Source organism: Betta splendens, chromosome 21 (assembly GCF_900634795.4).
Source record: "Betta splendens chromosome 21, fBetSpl5.4, whole genome shotgun sequence".
NCBI lineage: Eukaryota > Metazoa > Chordata > Actinopteri > Anabantiformes > Osphronemidae > Betta > Betta splendens.
The window spans coordinates 5,208,722-5,226,248 of record NC_040899.1 but is presented as its reverse complement, the minus strand read 5'-3'; the positions used below and the strand labels follow the sequence as shown (position 1 = coordinate 5,226,248).

Genomic DNA, 17,527 nt, shown 5'->3' with positions numbered 1-17,527 from the left:
AGCAGAAGTTAATGTCATCTGTAGTTTCGTTCTTTTGTGTTATTTGTGTTTTCATCTGGCGAGATTCACGCTGAAATCATGCTTTCATCACAGTGAGGGTTGATTAGAGATTTTTGACTCTTGTAAGTAGTCTTTTCTGTTTTTTCTTCGGAATAATTGTTTTAAAATAGTGAGCAATGATTTGAATCACTTCTTTGCTTGCGTTACGTCTTCCACACAACAAACTGTCTGCTGTGAATTCAGATCCAGGGGCCTTATTAAAAAACCATTCACTCATTATTAATGCTATATTTTTCCTGTAGCCACCTGAACCTCCCTCTATGCTGTGTGTGTGTGTGTGTGTGTGTGTGTACAGTACAGTGTCAAGTGCATGATAGTGGCAAAACAATGTGCCCACAGATTTACCTTCCGTGTATCTTTTGTCATTGAGGGATTTAATGCGTCATTGGCACACGTGCAGGCTGGGTCCTGCTGGGCTGTTGCTAATGTCGAAGCCCCCTTGTGTGAGTACATTATCTCTGAGCCTTCCTATTATTCTGGAACAGTCTTTGACTTCTAATGTGCCTATCTACACGTCCCTGGATGTCTAGCGTCATTACGAAGCAAACTAACAATCCATTATTCTCATCTCTTGTCATTACGGCGAGCAATACTCCATTAGCTTAAGTTCTTTTGTGTAGTTCTCTTAAATTAAATGAATAACAATTTGCTGGCCAACAAGGAGTGATGCAAAATGTGTCTGGGCGAAGACTTAGACACAGGTAATGATTTGTTGTTCACATGAACAAAATTTGTTTGTCTGTCGAGTGTAGAAAAGCTCCAGAATAGTAGCATCAAAAACAGGCCACGAGCAAAAGCATCAGTTAATTAATTATGTCAAGTGAGGGTTTTAATATTAATTGAATGTGATTTGTGTGGACACTGTGAAATCAGGCCTTCCGCTAAATCACATTCTCACACTGTTTCTGTGACTGAAGCGGCACCAGACCTGACGGGCTGCAACACGACTCTATGTGACATAGACTCTTGTTCCACAGACTCGAGCTAAAGGAACAATTTGTAAGTGCAATTAGATTCCCTGATATTGACTGTTAAAGCGAGCTCTCCTTCTCCGCAGGAGTCAAAGGAGGCACATGTACTGCCTCCGTCTCCGATTACACAGATAATACTCAATGACAATGTTCTCGGCTGCAAAGGTGAAACATTTTTTTCATCCTTTTTTATCAGAGTATTTCTGTAACACCTCCCATATCACTGTTGTTTAATACAGCGCTCACACTTTTCTGCGAGTAGTAAACCCAACGTGTTGCCTCAGAGACATCAATTATCTATTAATTATTCAATAATGCAGCTGTGAGCCTCTTAGTGGTGTCTTCTCGTTCTAGCAGGTGCATGCTCTCTGCGTAAATCTGTCACTTTTACGAGCACAGCCATCATCTGTGTGGCGTGTTTGTGCAATGGCATCACTGACCACTGGCTGATTAATGGCCCCACAGGTCTATTCATAGGCAAGGTGGCGTTGTGAGGTCACAACCTCGAGGGGAAATGGCTGCAATAAGTGGGGGGTCATCCTTCTGCATATTCTACAGTGACAACCAGCATCACCTGCGACCGAGTTGCAGGAGAACAGCAAGCGGTCGCGTCTGGCACCACACTGTGGCCCAGGAGAACAATAAAGCCGTGTCAGTTTGCACAGGAAGATCCAGGCAAAGTGAAAGAGGAAACAATTCATCCACAACAGGACACACGGCCGCGGAGGATAACCTGCCTTCAAAGATGCTGGTGGGCCGATCGGAATGGCTCGGAGGTGGCGCACTTCAAACGGCCCGGCGCGGCTCCTGCACCGACTCGTTTTTCCTGCCATTCTTGTGAGCGGGCTCTGGGCTGCTATAAGTAGCCTGCATCCTGTCCGTCTGGTCTCAGGTGGATACGCGTTTTGTTTTCGTAGCTGGGGCCGGGCTTTTAACGGCCGCCCGCGCTCCCACTGCTTCTGTCGCCTGCGCTGATTGGCTTGTTAGCGATGTGTGTACACAAAAGAACAACTGTGTAAACCCACAACGCTGCATTGGGGGGGGGGGGGGGGGTCCCTTTAGCTTCCTTAGCTTTAGCGCTAAAGAAACATAAGGCTTCTTCAAGTGACTCCCTGAGCTTCGCTGCGCCACCCGTCCAGTCTGTTACTGCTGCACATCTGCTCAGAAACATCTGCTAAGTGCTTTATTGCTTGCTGTAGTGTTTTACACCCAAAGTTTTACATCTGCAAGAAGGCATCTCTCCCGAAAGTGAAAGGCCAGTCACATTAGAATAAAGTCGATATCTGAAACTCGTGCTTTGTTAATGTCTTTAAATCCCCTTTGTCCTTGTGTGAGAACGCATCTGCTCCGCGCTTGTCTTAAGTGTCACTGTATCCGCCTTTATCCTCCGCAGCCTCCGGGATAAATACAGGTTGGAAGACGTGCCAGTCTGCAACTTTAGTGGCCCCTTCCCGCCCGTCTGTCTGCCTCCGGCCTCTCCTCATGTTCTCCTCCTTTGTCACCTTTTGTGTCCTTTTGAAACATCTTGTCCATGTTGGTGAGAGGTGGTCTGCTTCTTACCTCGGCTCCTCCCACCACACTTGGAGGCGACACATGGCCCATTGTTGGGCCCGATTAGCGTGCACGCACCGGCAGGGTTGGCGGGCGAGCCACTTAGTGACCTCCGTGGTGTAATTACGCGGTAACCTGGTGCTCCGAGCTCCAGCCGGGGTGCACCTATGCCCCCCTTGGCCCACCTGCACCATTTCTAGCCACCCACGGAGGAGTGCGTGTCCAGCATAGCCTCCTTTTTCCTGTTAATGGCTCTCAGCTAGGTCTGGCTGTCCTTTCTGCTGCCCTGAACTGCAGGTCAGGCTCGCCATTAATTACGGCTTCTGGTGATTACGGGGCGAGAGGAAAAGTGGCGCAGTTTGCCGAGTGTGTGGCGGGTCCACACAGTGCAGCCCCCGTGTTTATTTAACCACGTTAGCGTCCCAGGTTAACTACTGTATGTTCATGCTATTGTTTCCTCGTAACCCATGACCCCTCGACTGCCTGGAATGAATCCTTCCATTCCTGTCTGAGGATACGAGCAGGATTAATGTGCAGACGCTCTTTTAGGTTAGATGAGGTTTATTTCTACATGTCATGTCACAGCTATGGCTGAATATCAGTAATCCCTCTTTTTTTTTTTTACGTTATAGGAAGCCAATGCAGAAAGTGGAGGAGCAGCACGACGGCCGACTCACACATTCTAACGGATGCGATGACGGACTCGTATCCTGATTGTGCAGTTGGTAGTGTGCACAATGAGGGCGGAGAGAGGGAAATGTGCACGGCAGCTTTCCATTATGAGATAGTGTGTATTACTGTAATCCAGAGGGCCTCCTGCTCGCTGTGGCGTGTGCCAGACTCCTGGGTGGGCAATCTCAGAGACAGTGGGGAGGCCCAGCTTATTTCTGGGCACATTTGGCATGGCCTATATGGCTGTTACAAGAACTAGAAGTGGAACAGAAGTCATAAAAAGACGTTTTGATATTTCAGGAGAAACTTCTTAAGTGCTTGAGGCGAAAGGTGTGTGTTGTTTTTTTTTTCCTTTTGCTTAAATTTGGTGTTAAAATGGGAAAATGGGCAGGTTGGTTAACACAATAATCATTCTCGAACACATATAATCATCACAATATGGATTATATATATATGTGTGTGCTCACTTTTATTGAAAGGCATGCAGCTCTGGTTGATGTCTTCTATTCTTTAAATAGCTGGAAAAGTGTGATGTTACTTTTTTGATTCTGTGATACAAAACACAGGGAAGCTGTAAAGTTACACATATGACAAGTGTGATGTGGTGATGTTACATGGTTTGGAATTGATTGTCAACTCCTGTCGCTTACTTTCTTGCGGTTCACTTGTCAGAGACCCTCACAGTGTGAAAGCCTGCGCTGCCCTGAAGGCCACTTGTTGGAGTCCTGCTGATCCTCTCTGGGACTGAATTGGCCTCAGGAGACTTTGAAAGCTTGTCAGAAAAGCTTATTCCTGGGCTGATGGCACCAGGCTGGCACTGGAGCATTGCTCTCTGCTGTGATAGAAAGCGATGGCTGACGTCCCACTGTAAATATGTCTCATGCCAGTTAAGGTGCCTGCTGGAGCATTGGCACAAAAAAAACGCCGTCTGAGGGCTTTGCAACAAAAAACACAGTGCATATTTACTGAAACAAGAATTATTACTGTCCCAAGGTCACAACCTTGCGCGGCCGAGTTCGGGGGAGGTTGTCTGTAGTTTCCTGAGAATAATAAGTGGGAAATCTCTGCTTCCCAGACCTCCCAGTAACCCTGCAAAGCGGGAGTTTTACAATGCCCAGCGAGGACTCCCCTGATTGGCTTTATTGCAGGACTTCCACTCTGTGTGCACCCTGTCGTCAGGGGGTCCTCCACTCTAAACTTAGGCCGCTGAGGTCACGCCACTCCAGCCGCGCTGTACGGACGCATTGATTTTATGTCTGCGAGCACGTCATTTGTCAAAGCAGCTGATAATAACTCATTCTTGAGCACATTGTGTTGTTCTGTTCTGCTGACAAGCTCGTTTTCCTCCTTCGACCATCAGGTGTCCTAAATCTAACTAATGTCCACAGACCATGAGGTGGAGCACATTCTGTGCCTTAGTAATTGTTTAGTCGTTTCACTGTATCTGTAGCTAAATAGTTACTGCTCTTCTACAGACAGAAGTATAAAGAATAAAGTCTATTAGAGATTATGGATGTAATTGCTCTGCCCTTCCCTTCAGATCCAGAAATAATTTGCTACTCATCTCATTTGTTTTAAATCACGGAATGAGCGTTAAACAGGCCACAAGTGACCCGCGGCCTGCTAATGGCTGCGAGGAGGCTCCCTGGGAGCAACCGTGAAAAATATGTGCAGGCGCCCATGACCGCTGAGATAATAGCTGCTGCCCGGACCAGGGCTCCTGCGTCCCCCATCTCACACAGGTCTGAGGTGGATCATGTCCGGGACAGATGGTTGGAGGAGTTTCTGAGTCGCCTGCTGGAGAAGAGGCCATGGAGCATCACTCTGGCTGTTTGTGATCACCAGGTTTTTGTACGCGTGTATGTCCTTTAGCATTCATGCATCCTGGCAGCTGCTGGCGCTAAGTGCCTGCTAACTGGGCCAAAGTTGACTATAGTGACTATTTTCCAGCGCAGAGTTTTGTTTGCGAAAGCTTTTTGTGTCCGTGTGTCGAGCCGCGTCTCCAGTAAGAAAGGAGAAGATGGGGCAGCTCTAATTAAAGCCAAAGGAAGAGTGTCGTCTGCTGTGAACTCACCACTAGGGGCCACAGCAAATCAATAGGCAGCCAGCACTGTCATCACCATCAATAGCTCCCGATCGGAGCAATTTGAGGGGAACAAAAACCAAAGAGAAAGGCTCTACCGGAAGGCTCCTACCACCTGTGCAGGGGAGGAGAAAGAGGAGAGAGGCAGGGAATAAATAGAGCCAGAGCCAGATTGTGACGCCACGGTTCAGGCTATTGTTAAATGCTGGAGATTTATCATTTCTTAGTTTAAGCCGGGCAATTTTGTCATCATCTCCAAGGACATCTATTTTGATAAACAAGCTGCAATTGTATGAACACTGGCCATGATTAAAATGATCTCATGACCCTTTAAAAGTATAGATTTTGGGGGGATCAAACCGCCGCTCGCGGTGAGTTTCAGTGGCAAATGTTCCCGGCGACACGGAAAATGTCAGAGCAGAGCACATTTAGACTATTGAACCCTGTAAGTGGTATCAGTGCTTTCCTGTTTGTGTGGACTGTGCCTCTTGGCCGGCGGGCGGAGGCGGCGCTGGATCGGATTCTTACGCAAACACAGGCGCACAAGCGGCGTGTTCTCATGGCATTAGCATTCCCCGTGTTTTTCAGGGCCGACGTGAATGCGGCTATTTTGGTCCCGCAACCCGCGCTCCCCGATAGCTCCCATTGAATAAATGAATCCTGACAAGGGGAATCTGCATACAAAAACACAGCGGGCCTGGAGGCGGCGGACGGCCCGGCGGCCGGGGCCTCTGAGCCGCTCCATTCACTGGCTGCTCCTTTAAATGGACGCCTCTGTTTACGTCCCGTTCCCAGCAGACGCTGGGGAGACGCTGGGGAGCACAGCTGCACATTACGTTCTCTGTGCTTCTGGCTGCCACCTGCACATCCTGCACATCCTCTACCTGCTCCATGTCACACACAGGCTGCAGCGGGCGAAGCTTAAACATGAACAGTCTCTCTTCTCAACATGACATAATCACAGTGCACCATTATTATGGTCCTTGCTTCATTAAGTGTCATGGTACTAGAGAGTTGTGTTTGTTTTACAGTAAGAGGATGTCACGACACCATCGCCTGGATGTTCTCCTCCAGCATTAGCTCCAAGCCCTGTCGATGAGGTGTTTGAAGCGTTAGTGCATTGAAGAGGGGAGCTCCCTTTTGATCGCAGGCATCTTGAGGCTACTCCCCCTGTCGCTAGCTCCACGGTTCTCCTTGGTAGGACTCCTCTAACTAACTAACTGTGAAGCATGTCAGTTTTTTTTTAGATGTGTTAAATTGTTGCTTTAGATTTCCTTTGGTTCAGCTAATGCTAAATATAATATGATACAACAAATATATCTGACCTATAATAAAATTGCAGGCCGGTGATTATACAGCTCATTATTTTATGGTGCAGTGAGCAAGGCCATGTAGTAACTACATCACTAATTATTTTATTCTAACTAACTAACTATATTATTTAAACGTAGTCATCTCCAGATTAAGTCCACGTTACCGTACAATAAAAAACACCATCTACAATCATTTGTTGTCCGCTGCTGTGTTTCATGTTGCATGAACCTTGCATTAGTCGACTGCTCTGTTATTGGCACTCCACCCGTCGTCCCACGCGGCGCTGGTGGGCATATAGAGCAGCCTTTCAAAACGGTGCCATCTCCATATGTTTACCACGATAATCTTTTATCTGCCATCCCTGACTCTGGTTCATTCGCTTCCTCGCCTGTGGCAACAATTTTATTTCTGCATCAATTAGCACAGTGATTAATGCAACAAGCAAACAGTTTAGAGGTAATGGCACACAATTAACATCTTTCCCCAACATAAAGGGTATGCTAAATGCTCACACTACCACTTTCTCTGCCTGGAATGGAGAGAAGTGTTTAGTCCCTAATTCATATGCTGTGGGACGGAAGTGAAGTGGGCCTGGCTTTGTGCTATGCTATTACCACATTAATCTAATTATAGTTAGCTGAAAATGAGTCTTGCAAATCAGGACTGAGTGTGACACCACCCCCCCCCCCTTACCCCCCCACATACACATTCACAATGTCCCCTAAATAGGAGAGTGAATGAGAATGCCTTCGCCTTTGAATGCACCACCGCCGAGCACGACTGCCAACCCGCTCTTCAAATGCCAACGTCGCCGCTGAAAAGACGCCATTCACTCGCTTTGTATCCAAACTTGTTATCGACTTACTTTTACCACCTACCCCCGGCTCATTTCTCCTCCTCTGTTTTCTAATTACAAACCCAGTGGCACCGGGAGGGTGTGCATGGGTAAATAGAGCTGTAGGGGCTTGTCATGTGTGTAGTAGTGGAGAAAAGTCCTCGCAGCGCTCAGGGATGAGATGATTTGTTGTGATTGACAGCTACCTTGAGACTGGCCTGATGGAGTTGTCAAAGCTTTATGCTAACAGCTGGTTTTCTTAGCACTGCAGATGTACTCTGCTCCGCTGTACTGCACACACACACGCACACACACACACACACACACACACACACACATGCACTGCTACATCATGGGAACTCAAATATTTATTGGGACAGTGGTTTTTAAATGCAACACGAGAAGAGACAGTCCGATTTCAAATCCAATTTTGCTTTCGGGGGGGTTGTTCTTGTATAAACAAGCATTTGGTCCGGACAGATTCTCGCTGCCACCTCTTCCATATCACAGACTTGTTTTTTCTGCCAAGCCGAGGCAGAGCTGTGTGCGAGGGTGCCGTCTTGGGCTAACACTGGGTGTGTGAATACAATGGCAATCCTACATCTGGGAACTCAGTGGGAAAACTATCCCATTTCTCACTTGTGCTGTTAGGAGAGGGTGTTCATTTTTACAAGGTGGATAGTGTTACTACAAAATGAAGCTGTGCAAAATTCCCTGTGAAAATCTAGTTATGAGCGTTCGCTTGGATTTTGACTGGTACTATTCATCACACGGGTCCGTCGAGAGTCCGCGGAACCAGTTTGTTTGTGGTGGGCCGGTCCCTTCCCACCTTTAGCAAAAGAAGCAGACTTCAGAAATTAAGTTAAAGACAATTACAGTTTGTAAAATTCAACTTTTCTTTTTTCTGCCAGTGTCTCTCTTTGCGTTTTGGAGCAAAGGCGACGCTGTGTCACAGCTCAGGGGCTCATGTTCAGTAGGACATGATCTTGACAGCGTTTTAACACATTTTGCACTTGGTCGCCGGATTTCTCCTCTGACCTCAAACCCTTTTCCCTCGGTCCCACGACGTTTTCCCTTGCACCTCGTTCTCCATTGCAGTTATTCATCTCGGGAACAAAAGCTAAGTGTTTAGCTGTGACCCAGATCAAGGGCCCGCGTCTTCCTCCCAGGAAAAGGTAGAATAACAAATAAGGCTGACGTTGAAATCAGCCGTACCTTCTGTTGGCTCCAGACTCCAACATCTGCGCCGCACCTCTCTCTGTCGCCCACGCAGCTGCTGCCGAAGCTGGGGAGGCTTCAGCCCAGTGCGTCCCAGCTCCCATCGCCTGGGACTCCCCTGGGAGGATGCTGACTGGCACCCCGGCTGCCAGCCAGATGATGGATCCTACCAGGAGAATCAGACGTGACAGGGGGAGGTGAGGCTTGGGAGAGGCCACCACTGAACCTGAGGACGAGGGGCCGACGCGGTCAGCCGCCTCGGCTCCGTGCGCGCAGCATTAGCGTGCTAGCGTTAGCATGTTAGCGAGTGGTGCTTTGGGGGCCCCCGTCTGCGCATGCATTCAAGCCTTTTTTTTTTAAATATAACTCTTTCACTCTAATCTCCATCTGGATGTGAAGCGTTCTAGCCGTAGGATGTTCTGGTTTATTTTGAAAGCTGACAGAATATCGACAGTGCTTGACTCTTAATGTTTGTCGTGTTCGCTGATGGACCCTCTCAAAACTGTGACAGATGCCAAATGACACATGTTGCGGCTGCGCAAACGAAATCGGGCTGGAAAGAGGGGAATCGTAGGAAAACAAGTTGGAGAAACGTATTTCCAGCGATAACATATCAGGTTCTTCCAGAAGACTTAATCCCTTTTCACATAGCATCGGCCCAACTGGCAGCCACGGGTCAGCGTATTGTATTTATAATCTGCAACTTTCAATTATTACACACAAAAAAGAAAAAGAAACAGGTTTTAAAGCCTTTATGGAGCCCAGCATATTGTTTTGTCATTTCTGGCATGACCAGCTTGATCTTGTGATACCAGCTGGATGAAAGCTTCATTCTTGCCCCGCGGCGTCCTGCTGTGCCATTGCCTCAACCAGACACTGTGATGGTAAGTGACTGCTGTAATTGTTCTGCTCCCAGCTCTTACACTTCAGCCATCCAACTGGCTCCTTCCTCCTGGTCATGCCATATTGCCCTCATGGGCCGCCTTGGCATTGGCCCACGGCCCCCAGCACAAAGATTTAATACAACACTTGGTTTAATGTGCAAGTTCTTTGCAGATTAATGCATATAGATAAATATACAGTAGCACTTACCCAACACGCATCCTTCTGTTGATGCAATGAAGAATTAATAAGAAACCTGTCCTTGCTTAGGTTCTTGATAATGTTTACATTGTTATTTAGCAAAAATAAAAAAGATAAAAAAAATTTTTAAGGCTAGATAATAAATATTGTTATTTATTTTAACATTTAAATCACAGTTAAATGTAAAAAGCAGCGATTAAATCACAAATAGAGACAAGCAGTGTGTGTGTGTGTGTGTGTGTGTGTGTGTGTGTGTGTGTGTGTGTGTGTGTGTGTGTGTGTGTGTGTGTGTGTGTGTGTGTGTGTGTGCAATAAACAACACCTGACTCATAAAACACGCTCTTCAGGATCACTCTGGAAATATTCATACAAAATAAAAGCAATGACGCAGCCGCCTTCTGTACAGTAAGTACGTATACGCCTGCACCAGTACCTCCGCGTTTACTTAGCAGCCCGCCTGTTTTCTTCTTCGTCATCCGGAGATTGAACATGCACTCAGACGCTCCCGTTGCCTCGCGTGGCCTTGCTGACTATACTCCAGCGCTCACACAAGACAACAAACAGACTAGAGGGGAGAGGAAGATGAGGGGGGGGGTTGCCTACTGTACAGTACATCAAATATTAAATTGTTTACCATGGTAAATAGACTCATCTTAGCCCAGTTTGTTTGAAGTGACAGTCACGGCTGCGAGTAGCGGCTGCACTCGTGCATTTGCCATTCACACTGTTGTGCCTCGTCTCCGCGCACTACATTAGTCAGGACTGACGCTGATATCTCTGCGTTCGGGCGCTAATGCTGGAACCCCCGTAGCGGTCTCCGTTCGTTTGCTTATGTAATAAAAGCCGTACAGCGAAGGGGAGGAGAGGAGGAAGAGCACAAACAAAATCAGGGAGGAATATTAAACTGTTCTTCACAGCTAAAATGTTTTAAACATCTGAAGCAAGCACACCACCCATCATCTCCCTTCACCTGTGGAGCAGCAGCACACACGCACACACATGCACACACACACACACACACACGCCGCACACACTTAAACCCACCCTTAGGGATTCGTGAGGCTGGCTTTTATCTTGCCTAACGACCAGTAGTCAAGTCAGGAACCTAGTGAATAATTCACTATATTTACCTGCTCCTCTCTTCAAGACTTATAATGTTTGTATTGCACTAAATAAATATATAAACGAAGCACTAGGTGAACATGTGAATGCATAAATAACTAAAGGAGAAGTGATGCGGACGAGCGCTTCCGTCAGAGGTATGTTGCCATCTTCTGGTTTTGGAGTCAAACTTCAGGGGAGCAGTTACTCGTTTTGATTAGAGCTGTGCTGTCTTCATTACGTCTCAGTCGTAAATGAATTGAGTAGTGAGTATGAATCGTCGGGATATTTTTGTTGCAGGACTCAAGGCTCAACTTTAAGGAGCCGTGTCATTTGCGTTGATGATCGTCCACATATGCCGTGCTGTTCCACTGCTTCCACTGATCTGTGCTGTGGCAGGGTGTTAATTGGCTCGGCCCCGCGGTGCATCTGTACCTCCACACAAATGTTTGCCTCTGTGCTGTATGTTATGAAAATGAGGCCATAGCCTGGTGCTTCTTTTCTTTCTGAGTGGCTCCTTCCTTTGTTGCTAACATCCCATCATGCTCGGCTCCTCGTCATGGGGCCCCGTGTTCCCGGAGCTGAAGCCATCATCATATTAGACTGCACACGTAATACAAAAAAACAGTGTGATCTATGGATATAGTTTTGAGCTTGTACTATTTTCATTTTTTAGCACCACAATGTCTCACGGGTTTATTGAGCGCTTTCATTCACACCAGCGAGGCTCCACCATGTTGCTCCAGGGCACAGCTCCCGTGTTTGTGTGCGATGGTCAGCAACATGCGAGCTGCTGCTTCCTTCCATGTCAGGAGGACATGTGTGACTTAACTTTGTGTGTAGTGTGGAGTTTTTGGTGTGGGGTCAGCATGGGGTGCTGAATAAGCGGGAAGCCACGCTGAGTGGGCACATGCCCCAGAAAGTGCCAGAGGACAATCAACGCGGCCGCCAAACACACACACACACACACACACACACACACACACACACACACACACACACACACACACACACACACACACACACACACACACACACACACAGCCATCCATTCTCTCTCTCTGCCTCTGTTTTCCTGTTTGTATCTGTTTTCCCATTCTCTGCTCCTTTTTGCCCGTGGCTAGACAGCTGTGTCCATCAGGCCGTGAGGCCTGTGACAAGGGTCACATGCTAAGAACCCACTAAGATCATGGCAGTGGAGCAGCTCTTCTGCTTGTTTGTTCGGGGGTGAAGTGCAGGAACCCAGGGTTTAAGCAATGAAACTCTTATTTTGATTACATCTTATTCTGTACCTGATTAATAATTAATAATTAACATAAAACATTGTAATTGTTTTTGTAAATGAAAATCAGTGATAGTTTCAACAACACAGGCTGATGAGTCCAGATCTCTACTGAAACTGACATTGTCCTTATTTTAAATGTTTAATAAAACAACACAAAGAGTTTCAAAAGTAGAATAGCGGGTATCATGTTAATGAATACATGTATATAATCAGAGTCAACAACAACAGACAATTAAATGCTTTTTTGTTCACTTTGCAGGCCTCACTTCACTCTATTAGAGGATTTAATGTGACGCTGGCAGCAACAGAACGTCCACTGTTTTGAAAGCACTCTGATAATGAGTCAGTGTCCCTCGAATGGGATCCATTAGATTTTATGCTTGGTTGGGTTTTAACTGTGTGTCCTGTGATACGTTTACAGTCGTTTGAGAAAAGTGCCAGAGTGTGAGAAACAGAATACTTTTTTAGGTGTCCAGAGTGGAGAAATACTGTAGCATCTTCATCATCTACAGATCAGTTTAAGAAACGAAAGAAAAAGAAAAGGCCAGGTTTGCACATTACTATAGATGAAGAGTGTACACAGCACGGGGATTTACGTATGTGGAACCATGGGTGATAATTATTATTATTATGTTATTTGAAATATTGCACGGGTTTACAATAGGTACAATGAAAACCATTAATTTCAGTGAGTGAGTGGAGTACAGTCAATGTTCATTCCCTGGACGCTCATCAGTGGGAAAGTCTCTCCATCTCCTTGGTTCTCCCTGCGTTGATTAGGAGGTGGTTCTGCTGACACCGGTCCACAAAGTTCTGAGTAAGTCCTCTGTTCACTGCGTCCTCGTCGTTGATCAGGCCGACAGCCGCTGAGACATCTGAGAACATCTGTAGACACACAGCTGTCCATGTTGTGTCTGAGGTCTGCGGTGAGGAAGTCATGTGACACCTGGAGCCTTTATTTTTATGTTACACACACAAGGAGCAAAACGTGATCAGTCCAAAACCTGTGGTGATATTTTTATCAATTTTATTTACATGTTACTGATGTTTTTCTAAATTTGCTGGACTTCAGAATGTTTTATGACCATTTCTATAATAACCATATAACAAAGGACTAATGACATGTGAAATGCCACGTGCTCATAATAAATATAAAGATATATTTGTCTCAATTCATTTTTCTTCAATGTCAGTTTGCATTTACATTTTTCTGTATTTGTGTTTTTGTTTTGTCCCATCGCAGATGGTTTTTGTATTAACATTACAGTAATCCTACTGTTGGCCATCCATTACCTCCAACCATGTGTGGCTGTGTTTATAGTGAAAATATTGTCACACACTGCTACAGCTGCTCAGATTCACTTCATGTCGGGCTTTAAGGAGCAGCTACAAGCTTTGCTTTAACAGCTCTGCGTCTTTGATGTCGGGGAACTGAATATCCCCCCAGATCTTGAGCGCAGTTCCAGAATAAACACTGTGGTCTGGAGGTTAACTTGCGGGGCATTATATAGCCTGAATGCTGAAATCCATACGGCTTCAATGACTTTACCCCTCTCTCTCTCTCTCTCTCTCTCTCTCTCTCTCTCTCTCTCTCTCTCTCCTCCCCACCTCGCCCCTCATTCATGCACTGCATTTCTTACTCTCTCTCTCTCTCTCTCTCTCTCTCTCTCTCCAGCAGCTTTTGTAACTTTGTGGCGTGGCAGCATGTGCCCGCTCGTCCCTCGTCTGTCTGTCTCTTGTCCTCTGTCTGTGTCTCCTTTCACTTGCCGAGGTCCAGTCGAACAGAGGAGCCGCGCTCTCTGTGACCTGCGCTTGTCACTGTTAATTGTATGGGTTTAATTACAAAAACACATTTAGCACGTTGAAAGGGGTTTAAGTTAAATCCTTCCTCTGCAGAGCAAACCTCCAGGATTTGGATGTGGCAGGGCTGTATCAGCTACGCGAGCAGATTAGATGTTGCTTCTTATCTTATCTCAGCCTTTTATTCAGCTGTCTGTCTGAGCTTTTACAGACTGCTTAGAAGCTCTTACAAGGGAGCTTGATTTGTGTGATGCACCCAATCACTTCCCTGAAGGATGTTTTGTGTTCCCTTCTGTTCTCTGCTTATCCAGTAAATTCTAACATAAACCAATAAATTTTAGAAGTGGACCTACATTTAACAATAAATGTTTCAACAATAATTAAACAAAGAGGAACATGGTGTCAAGAGGAAATTTTAGTTTTATCCTGTTGTATTTGTCTGCTTTTTCTTCGATGCGCAATTTAGGCAGAAGTTGTATATTCATTGCATCTGGAACAAAAACACATAGAAATGGACACAAACAAATTTGAGCAGTTTAAAAAATATATTAAATTTATAATAAAAAAATAAATGAATAAATCTTTGTAAATTTTTTTACTTTATAGTAGGCAGTCTATGCAAATATCTTTTAAAATAACAAACATGCAGCACAGGCGCATCCAAACCTCATTCACTGGATCCGGGTCCATTGTAGAGGAGCCACCGAAGCCCCGTTTAATCAGAAGGATTTGTCATGTGATTGACGGACTGTTGACAGCAGTATTGGGGCAGTATTTAGCAAGGTCTCAGGACCCCCGTGGCTAAAGTGAATTTTATGGAGACACTGGAGGGTCGCTGGCATAACAAGAAGTCGGGCAGTTTTTAGAGCTGATGCAAATGAAGGTATTTCATGTTGACACCGTCTGGGGTGTGATGGTTGATCACTTTGTGCATGGTGGGAAAACAAAAGTGTGCGCACAGCCAACCTAACAGCATCGCAGGCCTGTGTATGCGTGTGTGTGGTGTGTGACCACTGTCCCGCTCCACGTCTGGGAGCAGAGCAGAGTACGTTAACAGACCTAATTTACAATGTATGGACTCTGCGGACTGGAACATTCGGAGTTATGAGATAGTTAAGCGCTTGGTTAACAATGCCTGGATTAAAAATGGGGCCAATGGCTGGTGATGATCTTGTGTGTGTAATTATGAGTTATTACCAAGAAGATTAAAAAAGCAAACTGTGAGAAAAACAAAAAAAAGAAAGAAAGAATTTAAGGGAAATTAGTGATGCATAATTAGTAATGGTCGTATCATGTAATTTATAATATTTTAATGTGAGATTTTGTCACAATGATTATTGTATTGTTATATAATATTAACATCACTTTGTCTAATTATTTATTTGTTTTGCAGTTGATTGTTTTATTAGTATTATATTTTTTTGTTTTTTAAGATGTGAATGTGCTAAAATGTTGTTTTCCCTTTTTTTTGTCCCCAAAAGAATCAAGCTCTCACAAATGAGACTGTAATTGTTTTATTTGTAGCAGACGCACGTAGATTTTTGTCACTTGCTATTTCAGTGAATAAAACTTTGATTAAGTCTACTCCACAAAATACTGCTGTGGCCTCAGTGAAAATATGATCAGGCTAAAATATGCAACTGATATAGTCCTTTAGAACATTAGACTGCTTTTAATTATGAGAGCTGTGTTCTTTTATTATTTTATACTCGTTTTTTTATTATTATATAATGAGACTGTATGAATGTAGGTGGTAAAACCAAACTAATAAAAGTAAACTATAGTTTCACTAAACTATAGTTTCACTAAACTCCTATCACATCCTTTTTGACCTTTGCCTTTTTTAATTTTAATTTACATTTTCTTTTTACAGCCAATTTTGAAACAATAATTCAGAGGAAATTACGAGATTCAAGCCTTCCACTGCAGTCCTGAGGTCATGGTTTTGTGGGCAACACCGCCTCTAGAGGCAATAGGGAGAACTGCAGTTCTATCTCTATTTGCAGCTTCGAAAGAAAAGTTTTTTTGTAAGAAATGTTGTTTATTATTATCTTAAAACCTACGTTCAAAACTATTTTAAAATTATTTACTAAAGAATGCTCATTGTCTTGATTTCATTTAATTTCCGTTCGTTAAGTGTTGCATGATTGTTGTTGAGACGTGTTAAATCGGCAGCTGCTCTCTCTCACGCCAGAAAAAAAACGAACAAAAAATAAATAATAAAAAATTAACGCACATAAGTGATTTTAAATTAGCTTCTTTCCAATGAAAAGATAAAAATAAGAGTGAATGAATTGCAGCTCTGAGGTTTAATTGCTTTTTCATGATCCAGCAATCCTGCAGGAAAATGCAGCGTAAAAAAGCCCAATTAGAGTCTTTTCACTTTGTGCTGGAGACAGCAGGGTTCAGGCTGATTGTCTTTCTCTGCTAGTTGCTCTGCTCCAGAAGGTGATACTGGGTTGGACCCCTGTTACCCTCCGAGCCTTCTGTTAAATTTGGCAGAAAAAACACCAGTGCTCAAGGAAGAACAAAGGCGCACCAGTTTCGCCATAGAACCAGAAAAAGAATCCCTGAAGAATGGATTAATTTGGTCTAATCGACGAGACCCATTCCACGCTTACTCTAGCAACAAGAGCTATTGGAGCGAGCAGGAAGCGGCGCTGCTCCTTATTAAATTGCCTAAAATGCCTCGGAAGTTCTTTAGCACGCTGCCTCTATACAGCAGATGCTCTGCATTAATTGGTCTATGAAGGCCTGACCCAGGGCTCCGTGCAAGCGGTTTAAGAAGCATATTTATTATTTGATGTAACCTGGCATACATGACGCGTGCTCGCGAGGGTCGTGTTTTGGGATATTATACAGTTCCTAATGTTGCGCGCGCTTCGGGGAGACGGCGTTCAGGAGGTAATGTTTTAACAGCAGGTGAGTTCCCAAACGCATTCATCAGAGACCTGCTCTCTCCCCTCATCCGGCCACGGCCATGACTGATGGGCTTGTCTTTTGTATGAATGTTTAGCACAGTGGAAAGCCATATGCCACTGGCACCGGCTCCTGCCCACCACCTTCCACTTCAGCTGTGGTGGAGAAGAAGAACGTCAGGATGAGAGATGAGGACGACGCAGAGGAGAACGAGCGCCGAATGAGGAATAATGGAAAGTCCCACGCACCTGATCTCTGCTCCAGGAGCTGAATGCAGCTGGATGGACCTTCTCATCACAGCGACCAGCGTATGCATATGCGCATACTCACGTAAGTAGTGGTGGAGATGTATTTTTAATCAGAGCAGTGGTGGGAGGTGAGAGGGGAGGTGGTGTCGGCTGCTCCATCTGTCCCAAGCAGCCTCTCTCCCAGTGCTGCTGCCGCCCCCTCGTGAGAGAAGCACAGCTGTTACTGGAAAGCCCTACTGTCCAGAGAAGGGGGCCGGCGCCCCTCCCCTCCCCTCCGTCCCCTCTCAGCCCCGAACGCCCCTGCACGGGGATGAAACCAAGCGGCGAGCCCAGCCACTGTGCAGTCAGCCTGCGCGTCTGCAATTTCAAACCTCTTTAGATCATTTT

General features: G+C 45.4%; 1 long non-coding RNA gene across 3 annotated transcripts in view; it reads left to right on the top strand.

The window, feature by feature from the left end:
* Nucleotides 1-17,527, top strand: part of LOC114846734 (uncharacterized) — a 94,939-nt gene that overhangs the window by 69,473 nt on the left and 7,939 nt on the right. For all 3 annotated transcript variants that reach the window (XR_008693348.1, XR_003784105.3, XR_005897137.2), the window contains one exon: nt 3,215-17,222. This is a non-coding gene — a long non-coding RNA (uncharacterized LOC114846734). The remainder of the gene's footprint in view (nt 1-3,214; nt 17,223-17,527) is intronic.